Here is a 17374-nt window from a genome sequence, read left to right on the forward strand (position 1 = left end):
TTCTAGTTTCAAGCCTGGTCAAACCTTAATGAATGCTACACCAAAAGATGCCCTTAATGCTACACCAAAAGATGCCCTTCTGCTCCTACATTTTATTGTGCACCATAATTCAGAAATGGCATGTTTTTGCTTTCGGAGGTAAAATTCTAAACATATTTATTGTTGGTGCCAACCGAAACATTATCATTCATTAGGAAGATAACAACAAGTGGTCTTGTGATGCTTGCTGGAATGAGAAGTGTTTAATCAAAAAGTGGATTGAATTCAAGTTTAGGCGACAATTTTACAAAAGTATATGGATTTTGTATATATTTAAAATTGTTGATCTCCAAAATGGCCTAAATCAATAAATTGTATTGAAATTCAAGTTTATCATTTGAATCCTACTGTCGGAAAAGATGTGATTTTGAACCCCATGAGGTGGTTCCTTTCCAGAAAGCATTCAGGTTGTAATCATGAGTCAAATAATGCTGAGGAGGTTAAAATTTTCAAATTGAATTTTAATTTTAATTACACATGAAATATTCATTGTTCAATATATTTCTCTTAGTATTTTAATGTGCGGACTTTATTGCTTAAGGAAAATAATTAGTATTTGTTTTTCTATATGTAGGAAGCATTACATTAATGAAATCACTGTATCCCACCTTCTTTGTTTCCTTTCCTGTTCTTTATGAACGTTTGTTGTTGAACTTTAAAGATTGCCAGAAATTAGGAATTGTGCTCTACATAACTTTGCTGTGTTAAATATGTTGATTTTATGTACTACTTTTGTCTCTTTTGTGTATTGCAACTGATGTTTTGTTTTGCTTTAATAATCAGCTTATGTTTATTAGGTTTTATTATTCAATAAAATGTTTCAAACACAACAAATGGTAGTTGATATGTATTTACAACTGCAGCATTTTTATTGTATGGGCACTTTCAAAGGGGCCAAAAATATGGTCTGTGGGATGACGGAGGACCACATTGGCATCCGCAGGGACAGGTTTGAGCAGGTGATTAGGGGTATATGTAAGGTTGGAAGTAGGGGAAACAAAGCATGTACATTGTGTGGACTGTGACTCATGGAGTTATTGTGAGGGATACCATGCTACCCTGTAAATGAATCCCCTAGTGATTATTATCAACAAACTTTATTCGGTTTTATAACGGAAAACCATAAAGGTCATACATAAAATGATAAAACATCTTCCAAGTTACAGATTGACAAATATAATATGTCCAAGTTAATCAGAACAAGATAAAAAATCATGAATTACAGTACAGAAGTTAATCGCAGCTTGACCTAAGTCTAACAGCGACCGTAAAAAGTTAAAAGTATGCAAAACAGTGTCATTAGGGAGGAGTTATAAAAAGATAAGAGCTGGTCTCACCCTCCTAAAACACGCTTTTTAGGTCTCGCCTAGCTATTGCGATAGCAATCGCTATGCGAGACTCTAGTAAGGAGCTCCCAAAAGAGCTCCCAAAAGCGGATTGCATGGCGATCACTCGCACAATCACGTGCATCGTGCCGCCATGCAATCCGTTTGGCATCGTACTTCAAAGGGTCTGCTCCCCCGCTTGGAATGCTCTCCCCGCCAAGCGCGCGCACAAGTCCTCTACGTGAAGAAAAGAAACCACAGATACAAGCAAACGGGATAATTACAGAGATAAATGAGGGCATGAACTATTATTTTCATGGCAAAAGAGGGTGCATTTAATAACGGAAGGTCTCGGCTAGTACATTCCGTGGCTTGCTGCGTCTCAAGCACTTCCTACTCGGCACATCACGATGCTGCGCCTAATCTGTAAGAACGGTGGCCCCGTCTTTTTCATCTGCATGAGGTGGCTCGCTCACCTAATTTTTTCTTAACTTTGAAAACGCGTTATCATAATTTAGCTTAGTGCGGTGCTCTTTCATTTCTCTTCTAGCATTGCAAACACACACTGGTTAGAACAGTGTGGGCAGAGCATCTGTTGTCAGTGACAGCCCCTCGTGTGTAGGGCGGGGGTGACTTCTTCCTGACTGACATGATGTCATTTACACTGACGTCATCACTGTGAGAAGCTGAGTATGCATTCCTCATGCTGATTCGCAGTTTCAAAGCCTGAATACTCCCACATTGATTTGGTCAGGGAACGTCCGTAAATCTGCATATAGAGTAGAACCCTAGTTGCACAGAGTTAAATATAGATTTTAAAATTAATAACCTGGTTTCGCACAACTCCACTACAATATATATTTTGCAGATAAATGTATCCCACAGCACACTAAAGTTGTTGTTATTGTACAATAATCCATCGACTTTGGAAGGATGATTGTTCAAGCACACTCTGAATGCAAAGTGACCCCCCCCATACACAGGACGTGGGGAGGAGCCTATTGGACTCCTGTCTCATAGTTTAGGTAGGCCTTAAGATGCATGTGGGGGTTCTGGAGGGATGGCTTCCTTCGCGCCACAGGGGATGCAGGAGTTTGTGTTACGCCCGTGTAACTCAGTGGTTTAAGGCAGACGCGAAGACGCACATCTCCGCAGCAGGCGCGCAGCCTCGGAGCTATCTTAAGGAGTGCCAAGCTTCAAGGTCCACACAGAGGCGAATGCAAAGCAGAGCAAACATCGACCTGTACACAGCCTGCCTGGATTATCCTCTGGTGGCATATTTGCAAATTAGTGCAGAGCCGAGCGCGCACATCCGGGCACAGTACAGAACCTGGGGTTTATCTACTCATGCAAATCACGGCAGGTTTTTCCAGACCTCAGGAGCTCTGGAAGGCCAGCAGCAACAGGTACAGAGGTCACACAGGGTTGAATGGGCGGCACAAGAAGGAACAGCCTGTGTTAATTATTTATTCTGGCATCCAAAAAATATCAATTACACTTTTTCGTCATTAAAAAGTGACTTGAGCATGGACGGAAATCCGACCTCTGACAAAACTTTGCAAGAAGGTGAGAAAGAGGGTGTGGCATTACGACCTGAGCTCCCCACTTTGTAGCTGGGGAAGCAGGTTCGAGTCTCGGCGTCGCTCAACATCCTGTGATTCTGGGCAAATCACTTAATCTCTCCCATGTTTACCAACAAAACTTGTGCTCATGTAAAGGGCTCCAATATCGTCTAGTTGAGTTTGCGCTATGTAAAACAAACAAGCACTTGCAATGCAATAGGTCTCGAGTTTATGCAAGCTTAAGCTATTGGCATTGTAAATGACAATGCCTTTTATTTATGTTTTAAAAACAAAAATAAAAGGCATTGTTATTTGCAATGTCAATAGCTGAAACTCGCGTAAATGCGAGACCTATTGCATTGCAAATGCTTGTTTGAGAATGGGAATAATAAATAACTTTCTAGGGACAGCATAAAAACTACAAAACACCGTTGCAGCCACAGGGCATGAGGCACTGGACACTGTGGAAGCAAGTGTGTACCAAGAGGTAATGAAAGAGGTTGAGCGAAACCGGGTCAATAGAAAACGATCATGGATGCTTTTAAGCCCTAGAAGATAAGGTTCGTTGATCGGTACAGTTTTTAACACAATGTACTTACACACATTAGGCTTACACAGCTCATTTCCTCTCTATCACAGCAGCACATTCTTAAAAAACACTCTTTGACCAGAGAAAGGTCCCTCTTACATATGCGCTCTGGGTTAGCAAATAGTTCCTACCTACCCTGGAGAGGCCAAGTCTTATATACTGGAGCCATTGGATGCTTGAGACATGGTCAAGTGAAAGGCATTCCTATAGGGCATCTTTGCTAAGTGTATTTTCTTAATTAGCCCAAATATTAAGCCACAAACCCAGGGGACAGAAATCCAGTACATCTGAGAGGAAAGGCATCCCCAACTCTTCGTGCACGACATAAAACGGGGTGCTTTGTGGGACAGAAAGGGCCCATTGCAGGAAAGAGTTTTCAGCACTTTGCACTGCCCCTACCCCAATGTGGCCCCATATCTCACTCCCATAACTAACCTTTGAGATATATTTGGCTTCATATATCTTTAAAAGAACCCTTATTGGCTTTCCTCCCACTCTGCTGGCAAAGTTAAAAACAGCTGCAAAAGCTTTCACTAGACCCCCTTTCTTCCAAGTAAGCAAAGGGCACCAACTCAAGGAATCGTCAAACACAACTCCCAAAAAGGAGAAAACATTGGTCTTCGGTATTGACGAAAGTCCGAATTTAAAAGTGAACTGCTTAGCTTTACGAGGTCCCACCTGCATAATGAACGACTTGGAAGGATTAAACGAAAGGTCCAAGTCCTTCATAAAAAGGGCAAAAGAATTCAGAAGAAGTTGTAGGCCCCTAGCTGTCCTCACACAAGGACTGCGTCGTCTGCGTATAGGAGGATTGGCAGGCTACGCTTGCCTACCTGGGGACAATCAGCATTTGGGGCCAAAAGGACCTTCTGTAAGGAATTAATATATAGGTTAAAAAGAAAGGATGCTAAAATGCACCCCTGACACACCCCTCTCTTGATGTCAAGCTGACTGAACACTTTCAGATCCTTTGAATAGCAGACAACCGCGGTTGAATCACTGTGAAGATCCTTCAGAAATAAAATGATGTTACTGTCATTGCCAGTGGAGGACATCAACTGCCACAGCTTGGACCTATTGACCCAGTGGAATGCTGAGGACACGTCCATGAAGGCTAGGTATATGGGGCTGGAACGAGCCACAGTGTATTTGTTCAGAACCATGTCAAGGTTAAACACTGTTCCACAGTGGAACGACCTGGGCGAAAGCCGTATTGGATATCGGATAAAAAGTTGTTTTCATCAACCCAAGATACAAGTGTGTCAAGTACCATGCGGCCCACCACCTTCACCACAGAGTCCAGAAGAGAAATAAGCCTCTAACAATAGGTACTGTACAGATCTACCTTTTTAAATACCGGGACTATAATCGTTAAAGCCCAAGAATCTGGGCGGCCATCCTGGACTACAGCATTGATAACAGCTGTGAGGACAGGCACCCAGGTTTGTATGTGGGCGATTTAGAGATATGGCGGGATCCCATCTGGCGCGGGGGCCTTGTTTTTAGATCGACACAGAATACCGGCTCTCATCTCTTGCGTGGTGAAAATAAGTTCCGACTTGCCTTCCACCCTTTCCTGCCCCTCAGTTGGCGGGGTATCCAACTGGAAGATACCCTTGAAATCATGTACTCAATTGTCCTCAGTGATATGGGCATCCAGTAGATTAGCAATATTTCCAGATAGAAATGGGCTGTTAATAATCCCCCAGAACTTTGAGCTATTACGCAGTGTACTAGCCTCCACTAAATTGATCCAGGCCTCCATCTTCAGGGCTGACTCGCGAGTTGCTAGAGCAGCCTTATATGCTCTTTATAGGCCTTTGACCGCCACCCGGTCTCGGGGCTTAACACCCAAGGCCTGTCTCAGGTTCCTGGAAGCACGCCGAACCATCATGGATCTGGTTGCTTACAGTCCCCAGCCGAGGCCCGTAGTAAGTTCCTTATGACAGTGGATCCAAATGCTCCCATTATGTCCGGAGCACTTGCCTCATCATCGAGACAGGGTGCAAACTTGCTGCAACACTGAGTTAAAAGGGGCTCGTGGAGTAGCTCTGGAACAATACTTGTGTGTATTCAGGATATGGGAGTGAAGCTCCACCCACTTTCTGCCCATCTTTTTTAATTGTCTCCTGTTACTGTAATTTGTAAATGGTAGCTTTTCATTGGTCAATAGAATGCACCCAGTATATGGAACGCACTCCCTAGAGACCTCCGATGCCAACGCTCCTTCTCCTGCTTCAAAGGAAACCTGAAACTCCTTCTCAACAAGTACCTTACCACACACGCCAACTGAACTAGGCTCCAATAACTCACTCTCTCCATGACTCGACCGTTTGGGATAGTTAGTTATTTGATTGTTTCAGCTTTCTAGTATGTCATTCACTTCTATAATTTATGCTGTTCTAATTAGTCCGCACACTATAAACACACCTTTTTTTGCCTGATTCTCTTTATCTCTGTTTATGCTTGCTCGTTAACCTAAGTGTATAGCATTCTAAGCAGAACTATGTTATTCTATTTCTCATTTTATGCATCCTATGGAAAGCTACATTATGCTAGTACTTTTTATGTAAAGCGCTCTGATACCTTTGCGTCTAGCTTACGCTATATAAAATGTATAAATAAATAGGCCTAGTACTCCCTTAGCGTCACCTTTTCTCATGTTGTAACCTCCCTTTGGGACTGCCCCCTTACATGTGTTGCTTCGCTGTATGTTTTATTTACAATCTGGAACACTATTTTCTTAAAAGACTTTCCCCCAACCTGTTGTTGTAGGCACGACACGCTCACCCGCAATGTAATGACTTTTTTTTTTTGCAATGCAGCATGCCCTGCTTGGACTTTAATAATGGCGGCCGCTCGACTTTTCTTTTGTCGAGCGTGTCTCGTCCAACTTTATTTTTGAAACATTGTACGCTTTTTTTCTCCCAGCGCGGCACAATGCTAATGGAGCCCATGTGTCTTCTTTTCAAAATCTGCGGCTCCACTGACTTGCCCCTCTCATGAAACGTGATACTTTATGAAAAAACAAATATATATATATATATATATATATATTATTTTTTTCTTCGAAAAACGCGTCTGTCAGTAAGCGGGCGGTCTGCACCAATAAAGTATTTCATACTTTGAAAATTGCTCCCGTGAGTGCTTTCCTTTTGGTACTAAGAAATCAAGTTCCCCTTGTTGGAGTATATATATATATATATATATATATATATATATATATATATAGTACCTGTTATGAGAGGATAGACAAGAGTTACCTTGACAAACTACAGAATAGATATCATGACATGATTGATAAATGGGCTCAGGAAGAACTCATCAGTTGGGATGAGAAAAAGTTCCTTACGAACACCACACCAACCACACCCACTTTCTATCTCCTGCCCAAGGTACACAAGGACCCCCTAAATCCTCCAGGGTGTCCCATTGTCTCCTCCAAGAATAGTCTATTTGAGAATACTTCTATCTACATTGATCATTTTCTTTTCCCCTTTGTCAAAGATCTAAGCTCCTACGTCAAGGACACCAAGGACTTCCTTCAAAAAATTGAGAACTTACACTGGGGTCCTAATTGTTGGATGGTGTGCCTTGACGTAGAAAGTCTGTACACCTGTATCCGTCATCCTGACGGCATAAGAGCTTGTCAGGATTTCCTTAAAACCAGGAGTGTACACCTGCTTGGCCACACACAGATGATCCTCCAGATGATTGAGATGTGCCTAACTGAGAATGTTTTTATGTTCAATGGTAGCTGGTACAAACAAACGCAGGGTACTTCGATGGGCACTTGCTTCGCTCCCAGCTACGCGAATCTCACTGTGGGCTGGTGGGAGAAGCAAGTGCTCTGGAGCGAGGACCTAGACAAATGGACTAAAAGCATTAATCTCTGGCTTGGGTACATAGATGATATTTTCTTCATCTGGGAAGGGATGGAAAGTGATCTTTTCTTGTTTTACAATGCTTTGAATGAAAACTGCATGAACTTGAGATTCACCTTGGCACATAGCCAACAGACTGTAAATTTTCTTGACATCAAACTGGATATTACTAATAACACCCTAGCCACAACCCTTTTCAGGAAAGAAACATCTGGGAATAGCATCTTACATGCTACCAGCTGCCACATGCCTAGTTTTAGGTGGAGTCTCCCTTACGGAGAACTACTTGGAGCCAAACGCAACTGCAGCACAGAGGAGGCATATCAAAGTCTTAAAAAAGATATGCTGATCAGATTCAAAGAGAGGGGATACACTGATAAAATGCTTGAGAAGGGGGTACGCAAAGTAGATAACATCTATAGAACTGAGGCCCTTTTCAAAACAACTAGAGCACAAAAAACAACCCCTACTGATCTGACACCACTCAGATTTATAACCACCTTTTCCACTCAGGCAGATCAATTGAGAAACATCTGGAAGAGAAGGTGGGATATCCTTATACAGGACAACCTATTGTCAACCAGGATTGGACCTAATCCATCCTTCTCGTATAGGAAGAATCCATCCCTTAAAGATCTACTGGTGAATAGCCATTTCAAACCTAAGAAAGGGACCTGGCTAGAACAAGGTAAGGGTTTCAAACGATGCAAAAAATGTAAACCGTGCAGTCACTCTGAGGATGTCAGAGAGGTCACCCTACAGAAGACAGGGAAATTGTGGAGGATCCCAAAACTGATCCACTGCAATACTGACTATGCTGTCTATGTCATCACTTGTCCTTGCCCCAAGTGGTACATAGGGTCAACTACGTTTCCAGTCAAGAAACGTATCTTGGAACACTGGCGAGCAATCACCAACCAAGATCTCAGTTACAGCACTGCCAGACATTTCAGGGAACACCATTCTAGTGATTGGACGAAAGCAAAGTTTTTGGCGCTTGACAGTGTGCCCAAGCATCCTAGGGGTGGTAATAGAATACAGTCCCTTGGGAGACTGGAATCTCGCTTCATATTGCAGATAGGCAGCCTGTTTCCAATAGGGCTCAATAATGATGAAGAAATGTATTCACATCTGTAAAAATTCTTGTATGTTTTTAGTCAGACTTGGCCCTTTTTGAAACCAGTTATATTTATTTATATTCTATATATTCGATTTTGAATTCCACTTGTATACCCTTTTTTTGGTCCTCCGGGGTTTGTTTCTGTTGTGTAGGATATATGGACAATATGTAAACCTGAGACTATTTGCTTTACCCTGATTGTTTGATGTAACATGATTGTTTTATGTTCAGTATGTGTCAAAGCACTAATATATTATTATCTTTTTTATTGTTGTTTCTGCAGCTTGGGGGCTCACGGATAGACAAGTTCACTACGAATAGTCACGGATATGACGTATTGATAAAGTTCCTGATATGCGCACATCCATCACTGGATTGATATACACTATGCAAATATAAGGGTACTATACCCCTACTATGCACTTTTATTTTATTTCATAGATGTAGACACATAGCGCAAATCCAAGACGAATTTTCATGGTACTATACCTGAATTTATTTTGCTAGCACTGAAATTACATAGCAATGAACCCATTATGTTATACGCTAACCATCACGTAGGAACACTCCCCACATGCGGAACATTGATTGTTGTGCAATGACCATCACTTTCTATTACATCAGGGATACTACTTTATTTTGTTTTATCCCCATGCAATGTAATAAGCTATGTTTTCAGCGTTCTACGTTTTTTATATATTTTTTTTTTATATTATTGTCCCGACAATTAATTTGGAATTAATGATATTATGGATCAATAATATATATGTATAATCTCTTTCCATGAACTACTATAGTTGAGAAACTTCTGCGACACTGTAAAGTTGTTGTTATTCACCCCGGTCCGACCAAGTCTGTCTTCACTTTCACCTAATGCACGCTGTGACGTGCTGAAATTGTAAATGTGTTATATACTTCCTGATTCACCGAAAGTACATGTGACCAAGGCTGCTTGTCAGCCGAAACGCGTCTTTCTGCCCCTTATGCATAATAAATTTACACTTTTCTAGCAAGACTGGTGTGGCTCGTCTTCTTTTCTGTGGATTTGTGGAGAAGAACTTCTGTGCAATATATATATATATATATATATATATTTCCAAATGCATGTGATGCTCTGAGGATGCCCTGCCTGGTGGACCAGGGCTCTTTACACGGGCGTAATCTGTATCATATATTCCAAAAGAGACAGCCTCTGCTCCCAGAGGCAAATAGAGCCCACCAGCTGGTGTAGTCGTTTAAAATCCTTTATTAATTCGTTGGAAGGTTCAGCATAACGCGTTTCAGCCTCCTCTAGGCTTTATTCATATGAATCATGTGATGTGATCAGTTGATCTGTTTTTAAACCCCACAGGTCATATCAACATAAAGATGGACAACAAGTGAAGTTACATACATTTGTTTGAATACTAAAGTTGTAGCTTTAGGGGTACTCTGGTACAATTTTGACAAATAAGAATATTTATATCTTGTATCCAAGCCAATAGTTGGCATCTAAATCGAGGATTATTAGCAAACCATGTTTCAGTTTAGTTTGTCAAAACCACAGTAAGTCATCCCTTTTCACAGTTCTTACTTTTATTACTGGCCTGTACTATCACTTTCTTAGAGTAGCCTCTTTCTCTGAATCTCACTTTCATCTTATTCATTTCATCATGGAAGGCTTCCTCGGAGCAACAGTTCCTTCTTGCCCTAAGAAGTTCTCCGTATGGTATGCTGTTAATTAAATTCTGGGGTCACAGCTATCAGCATGCAGGGAACTGTTACCAGCTGTTTTGCAACATAATGTGTTTTCCAATTTGTTGTTAACAACCCGTATTTTTACATCTAGAAATTCAATTTCATTTGCATGTACTTCACTAGAAATCTAAGATTAAATTCATTCCTATTCAGGGTTTCCACAAAATGATTAGCATCCATTTCTGTTCCTCTCCAAATACAAAATATATCATCAATATACCTTACCCAGAGGACGAAATGTTGGTCAAAGGCCTTGATGTTATTGGCCACCTGCTCCTCCCACCAGCCTAGGTACAACCCTGCATAGCTAGGGGCGTTTAGGTCCCCATTGCCGTTCCCTGGGTTTGTCTGTATATTACATGATATAAAATGTAGAAATTATTTGTCAAACGTGTACATCATGTCTAACAACATCTCAGTATGCATGAAGTATGACATGGACCGTGCTTTTAAGAAATGGCGACACGCATTCATGCCTAAATCGTGCGGTATGCATGTGTACAGGCTATTTACATCCAATACCATCAACAACAGGCTCTCTTCCCAAAGTATATTGTTGATCAACCGTAAGAAGTCGCCTGTATCTCTTACATAGGACGGAAGCAGTTGCACAAAGGGTCTCAAAAAGTAGTCAATATTCTTGGAAATATTTTCATTTAGGCTACCCATGGACGAGACTATTGGTCTCCCGGAAGATTATACTTATCCTTGTGGATTTTAGGCAACATACATTGCTGATAGTTTCGGGAAATCACAGCTTCAGAATTCATACTCATCCATTGTTATAAAACAATCATATTTCCATTTCATTAGATTGGCTCTGTATCTCTTATTGCTTCTTTTATAGCTCACTTTGTCTGTTTTTTCATAATTGTTCACATCATCTAATTGTCTCTTGCCATCCCTCAAATACATTTCTAAGGGCCAGACAACTACATTCCCTCCCTTTTCAGATTTGTTTAATTACTACTGATTTGTTGTCATGTAGTTCCTTAATAACAGTTTTTTAAATTCATTGTTTACACCTCTTTCAAATGCTTCTATTGCATCATTGTGTATTTGGGTGAAAAAAAATGGATTTAGGTCTGAAACCACTTACACTGGCTCGATCTATCTCAAGATCCTCTCTTGCTAGACTCAACATCAATCCATCCCTCACAGCCTTCCAATTCTCTCATTGTATGTCAAATTTCTATATCACAAATTGTAAGATTGGATGCATGTATAACTGCTTATTGACCGTGCACCCTCTTTTTTATTTACATACCATTTTTTCAATTTTAATTTTCTAGTGAATTGAAATGAATACATCCTACTATCAGTGTAGTTGAATCTACTTGTTGGACATAACTTACCCAAAGATAGAACATCAATCTGAGAATCTGAAAGTGTAATATCAGATACATTTACCACAGGGAGTGTATCCTTCATTTTGTTGCGGATTGGCCTCTTGTGGTCATTCCCATGTAGCCATCTAAATTTCCTTGCTTTTTTGCGCCTCGCGTGTTTCCTCCTCTGGCGCCTCGTTCTCGACCTTTGTTTTCCTGGGGTTCCTGATTCCCCACTCCACCTTGTGTTCTCTTTGCCATTAGGTCTAATTCTTTAAAAATTTTGGATTTTACTCCAGATTCTTCTGATTGTATAGAGGTATCACTTTCACTTGCTTCGCTTTCCATGCTTTCTCTTTGATCTTTGTTTCCCTCATTTCCAGCATCGGATCCACCTGTGGTCTCCTTGTTTATCTCCACCTGTTGATTTCCTCCAGATTTGTCCTGGCTTGCTTTGCTTAAATGATCAAAATTTCTTCCAAGCGTGAAAATCCTTCCCCTTTCATAGTCAATTGGATCTCTATGAAATTTTAGTTCTTTCTTCATTTCAATTTCATCATCTGCTTTGTCTAATCTCGAAGTTAATTTATTCATCTCCAAGTCTAATTCATTAGCCGTTCATTTTTCTTTCAACGTATTCGTTATTTTTTCAATCTCCAATGATTGTCTCTGTGTGTCTTTAGTGCATATTGTATCAATAATTTCAATTTAACAGTGGAACAGTTGTGGTTATTGGTAGCCCATTCATCAATTAAATCAGGATTATTAAAGGTTGGGGGTGATGAAGATCCTTAAACCCCTTGGGACTCTCTCACAGTCCACATACTTTTGTAAAGCTGTTGCTTCCCACCACTTTGCCTGTTCCAATTTGGCTGCTTTCCACAGTTTATCCCATTATTGTTTTTAGGTCTCGCGCCTAGCGTTGCAGTGCGTAGCACTGTTCGCGCAGCAAGAGATTTATTGGGGTCGAGGGATTTTTGGAGAAGGACTTTTGCTCCTGCCCATGCTTTCTATTGGGCAACTTCAATATTTATGTTAAACCCTGGCTTCTTATTGCTGTGCAGGGGTTTTCGTTACTGTCCTATAGCTTTTTTGGACACGCCCTTGGGACACTGAGTCTGCGGTGTCTCTGCTCGTGACTACATTTCTTATCAGTCACGCTGTTTACATGCGCCAGTCGGCTCTCTGATTGGGCCTCTATTAAAATCACGCTGCCTTCACGCCGACGTTACTGTCTCTCCTCCCCACTGCAGCAGCAGGGAGGCAGTGCCATACGAGGGGGGCTCCCGGGGACAGGGGGCCGTGCGTGTCGGTGCCCTCCTGTCTCAGCGTGTTTATTTTTTAAATAATGATTTGCGCGCAGGTCGCTTTTACTTCTGCGGTTCTCTGATTTCTGCCTGCCATGTATTGCTACGAGGCAGGGACAGCCCATGGGCGCACAGGGAGCGACAGAGCTGCAGCAGCCAGGCCAGCTAAGCTGGCACGCAGCTCAGAGGCGCACGGGGTAACTCCCCTGCAGAGCTCTGGTGTTTTCTGTGTAAAAAAGCCAGGGGAGCTCATCCAGTCCAGGGTATGCTCTGGAAGCTGGTACCTGTATCCTGATTTTATCATTGAATAAGCAGGACTCCATGCAACAGGATGTAAAGCAGTGACTCGGTGGGCTATCGGTAATTTCCGAGAAAAGCAAAAAAAGGGCTCCTACCTTGGCCACGAGGGGGGCGTGTGTGTGTACACACCCTCTGGGCTGAAGTGTGTTCCTCTACTCCCTTAGAGCTGAAGCGCTTGTGTTTACCCTTGGAGCTGAAGTCCGCTTGCGCATGTCTGTGAAAGATCACCAGGTGACTCGTCATCAGTGACGCTGTGTGCTGGTCCTGAACTTAACACAGACTACAACTCACAGAATACATTAGGGTGTTAAAAAAGAAGCGCTGGCTTTGAAGTGGTGCCCCTGAAGACGTGGCGTCACCTGAAACCATATTTCGAAATTGTGCTTGGAAACTAACACCAGAGGGCCGTGGTAAAAGTTCCCTGTTTATCGAATGGTAAACCCGTTTTAGGTCAACTAACATTTGAACCCTAACAGCATTCTCCGTTACGTCATGCAATTCTTGCGCATCCGCTTATTGCAGAATTTGAGCCAGCCAGGGATGGGCGGGCAGGAAGCGGAAGAGGCTAACTTCATAGAAGACCTAAAGACATAAACAACACCCCTCCTACACTTGCGATTAGCTGTGCCAGACACCCGCTCACAGCGCTTACTGCTCACCGACGATGGGTCCCAGGGCTGATTGAGAGGGTGCTCTTTGTGTGGCGTTCCCGGTGCACACTCTGGAGATTTATTTTGGGAATTCCATGATCTTGCACTATAGAGATCTGGGGGCCTGGTCTGGCCAGGGCCGGAGTGTGTAAAGTCTACTCCTCTGTTATAACATGTCAATTCCTTGAAAATCGCTTAATGCAGCCTCGAGGCCGCCTCACACCGACGGGGCATATGGAGTGAGTGGTAACCGTTGTATAGAGAATGCACAACCCCAAAATGCTTATGATTGATAGTGAGCCCAGCGTTGTTTCTAGTTTCTGAAAAGTTAAGAAAGTTACTTTTAGCGCCATTTTCCGTGGCGTTTCAGGCCATTCAAGGACACACCGCACTATCCCGAACGTCATGTCCAAATACACAGAGGAAGCCTGCGCTATTGGCCTGGCATGTACCGCACCTTAAGAGTTCGTTGTTCTGTCTCAGAACTCGGTATTTGCAGCTTCTGTCCCCGGCTTGGCAGATGGAAACTATACGCAGATGGAAACTTCCAGGTGCCAAGACTATTGGTAGGGGCATTTCATTATTTGTATTTATAATTGCAGTTTATACAGCGCGAACTTGGCCCGAGGCAGCAGAGCGCTAAATACGAGAACCAGGCATTCTCTGTGAATGCCTTACGTTAGATTGTATTTTTTAAAGGTACGGAGAGATGAGGGTGAAGTGAGATGCCCAGGGTCACAGTATTGTTGAGCCGATGCCCCCCTGGTATTGTAGGGCAAGGCTGTGCTGTGATGCACTAGGGCTCTGTCAGGGGTGCCACATCATCCTTAAAAGCAAATGTGGTGACTTCCCTTTAGTTAGATTGCAAAATCCCTTTCTTTGAATTGGCCAGGCTTTAGCGTTACCAACATGGAGGACATTACGCTAGATTTTCCGAATATGAATGTAGATCAAAGCTAAGGTTAAAGGGCCATTTCAGAGAAGCCCCCCTCCGGAAACGCTGCTGCTGTAGAGGGGCCATTTCGATGGGACAGGCAGGCCGTGGACAGAGGGGGTGGCTTAGTTAGATCCATGAAGCTCTCACCTGTGCCTGCTTGACAGCCCTTCTGAACACCGCCTGCCACCCCCTTTTCCAAAACAATACCTTGTAATTCAGCCGCCGACCCTCTCCATGCACCATGTTTCAGCCATGCACTTTCCTTCAAGGACAGATTAACTTCTCTCCACAGGGAGGGATCCAGTCTCCAACTGGGCCACCCCCAGCACATTTACCAGACGCATTCCTGTGGCCTCCTTTTCTCCCACAGTCAGCCCTTTGCCCTCTATATCAATGCATCCCTTGGTGTGCACAACACTGGTCGTCGGGTATCTGACTCTTTCAGGTGCAAACCTCCCTGGTTAACATGACAAAACTGCCGCAGGCTTAAGAGAACCCCTTAAGAGATGTAGATGAATACTTGTTTTCGCACTGGGCTCAGAAAGCTGACTGTTTTCTATAGGTCTAATCCTATGCATATCTGTCTTGATTAGTCCGATCGATGTATCATCTATATCGCATCCATATGTCCTTCCCTCTTTACCAATGCGTTCTCCTATCCAATGTCTGTTACTCTGATTTACTCATCTACCAACTTCTGCGCATACTGAAATTCTAAATAACAATGCCTTTTACTATTATAAAAGGCATTGCCATTTACAATGCCAATAGCTCAAAATCCCGCAATTGCGAGACCTATTGCATTGCAAATGCTTGATTTGTTTGTGTTCAGCCCAGATCGCAACACTTCCTCTCTCTTTCCATATGTCCCTACCCTCCCCCTCCCAAGTGGCTGACCTTATCCCCAGCTCGTCTTGCATTTCCCTTACTTGCCCCACCACCCAAGGCATACAATGAATAAAAAAAGGTCCTTAGGGTCTCCCCAAAGTCCAGTTGTGATGTCACGTCAAACTGTTCTCATGTGCCACTTCATTAGGCAGTGTTAAAGGGACAGGCCTCTTATAGGACAGTGCTCAGCCTGGGGTGACACGTGTGTACAAGGGCTGCTGTGTGCTAGACATATATATATATATTTCTCTCTTCAGCCATCCACGGCGCAGGTGCCTTGAGAACATGCTGTGTGATCTTACTAACCACATTAGTAGGTGCATGTGATCTTGCACTGTTTGTTATCTACTGGTCTGACGTCACAGTTCGATGACCCTAGATTCACTTCTGGGGGTCCAAAACTGCTTCGGTTGGAATGGCACGTGGGCTGAGTGGTCTGTTGTGTCAAGGTGTGCCAGAGGCTTAACGCCTCCACCAGCGTGCAAGGGCAATCGCGTAGTTATTAAGCCCCCCTCACTCCACCTTTAATCCAGTGTTGCTGTGCTCTCTTTTCCTTCCTCCGTTCAGCACAGGTAACAATCATTAGACTGTAACAGCAGATGGCTTGATATTGTGAAGTGCGTTAGTGATCTAACCTTGTGATCTGATGTCATAGTCAGATGGAGTGAGGACAAGTTTTGTCCATGAAGCCTGAAGCCTGCTTGCCTACCGTGAGGGGAACGGTTGTTGCTGGTGTGTCCGCCACATTCCCTGCCTCGCCCCGCACCTGTAAACTCCAAAGCCGTCAGGGGAACGGCTCCATTCAGGGCAACTACAATCCCCAGAGGGCTTTGCGCATCCAGCGCGCACGACGCAGCTGAGGGGAGGAAGCCCTCAAAAGACCGGGGCGCCTCCCGCAGCGCGGGAAGCACGCGGGCAGCGCCCGGGCCAAGGGCTGGCCCGTCCTTGCACGTCATCACCAGGCATTGCCAGGGCAGGGCCATTTCCCTAACGTTGTGGTCTTTATGGAGTTTTGAAGGTTGTCAATTCCGGTTCTGTTCTGCTCTACTTGCTACACTCCTCCTCCTCTTGATTGCGTTCCTGCCGCTCATTGCCCCTGCCCCTGCTGATGAAACCGTACCTGCGGATCTGAAACGGTCTTAGTGAAGGGAGGTGTACCTTTTTCAAGTATCAAGTATCCCTTGTGGTAGGAAACTGTTTATGCTTTTGTGCGTCTGGAGGTCCATTCAACCAGAGGATTGAAGCCATTGGACTGGGTTTGTGAACTGAACCCTTTTTGCACTGGTTACTATTTGCGAAAGTGGGACTTTATTTGTTTTATTTTCTATTAGTGCATAGTGTCATTTGATCTGTGTATCATTTTATCTATACTTGTTATTATGCCTAAATCGAAACCAGACAAAACTGTTCCCGTGCCAGGGACCCTAGATAATTACCTGGTGAAACGAATAAATCGGATAAATAATGATCGTAGAGCTTTTCTAGGACTGGGGAACACTTTAGTGGAGCAGGAAGTCATGACCCCACCAGTGGTTGACATAGATGGGGCCATCAATCAGGATTTCAGAGATAGGGTGGAGATACCGGTCACTGCCCAGGTGCATGTAGAATCACAGGAAGATTCGATTGACATTTCAACTGAGGAAATAGTGGAAGTTCCATTAGCACTAAGGCCGGTGTGCTCATGTAGGAAAGCACAATTAAAACG

General features: G+C 43.3%; 1 long non-coding RNA gene across 1 annotated transcript in view; it reads left to right on the plus strand.

Annotated features, from left to right (window-relative positions):
- The window catches only part of LOC146839055 (uncharacterized), a 93551-nt gene extending 84021 nt beyond the window's left edge, over positions 1-9530 (plus strand). The window contains exon 5 of the long non-coding RNA XR_014960444.1: positions 8803-9530. This is a non-coding gene — a long non-coding RNA (uncharacterized LOC146839055). The remainder of the gene's footprint in view (positions 1-8802) is intronic.
- The last annotated feature ends 7844 nt before the right edge of the window (positions 9531-17374 follow it).

The sequence above is a fragment of the Triturus cristatus genome, chromosome 4_2, assembly GCF_964204655.1.
Source record: "Triturus cristatus chromosome 4_2, aTriCri1.1, whole genome shotgun sequence".
In the NCBI taxonomy this organism is placed as follows: domain Eukaryota; kingdom Metazoa; phylum Chordata; class Amphibia; order Caudata; family Salamandridae; genus Triturus; species Triturus cristatus.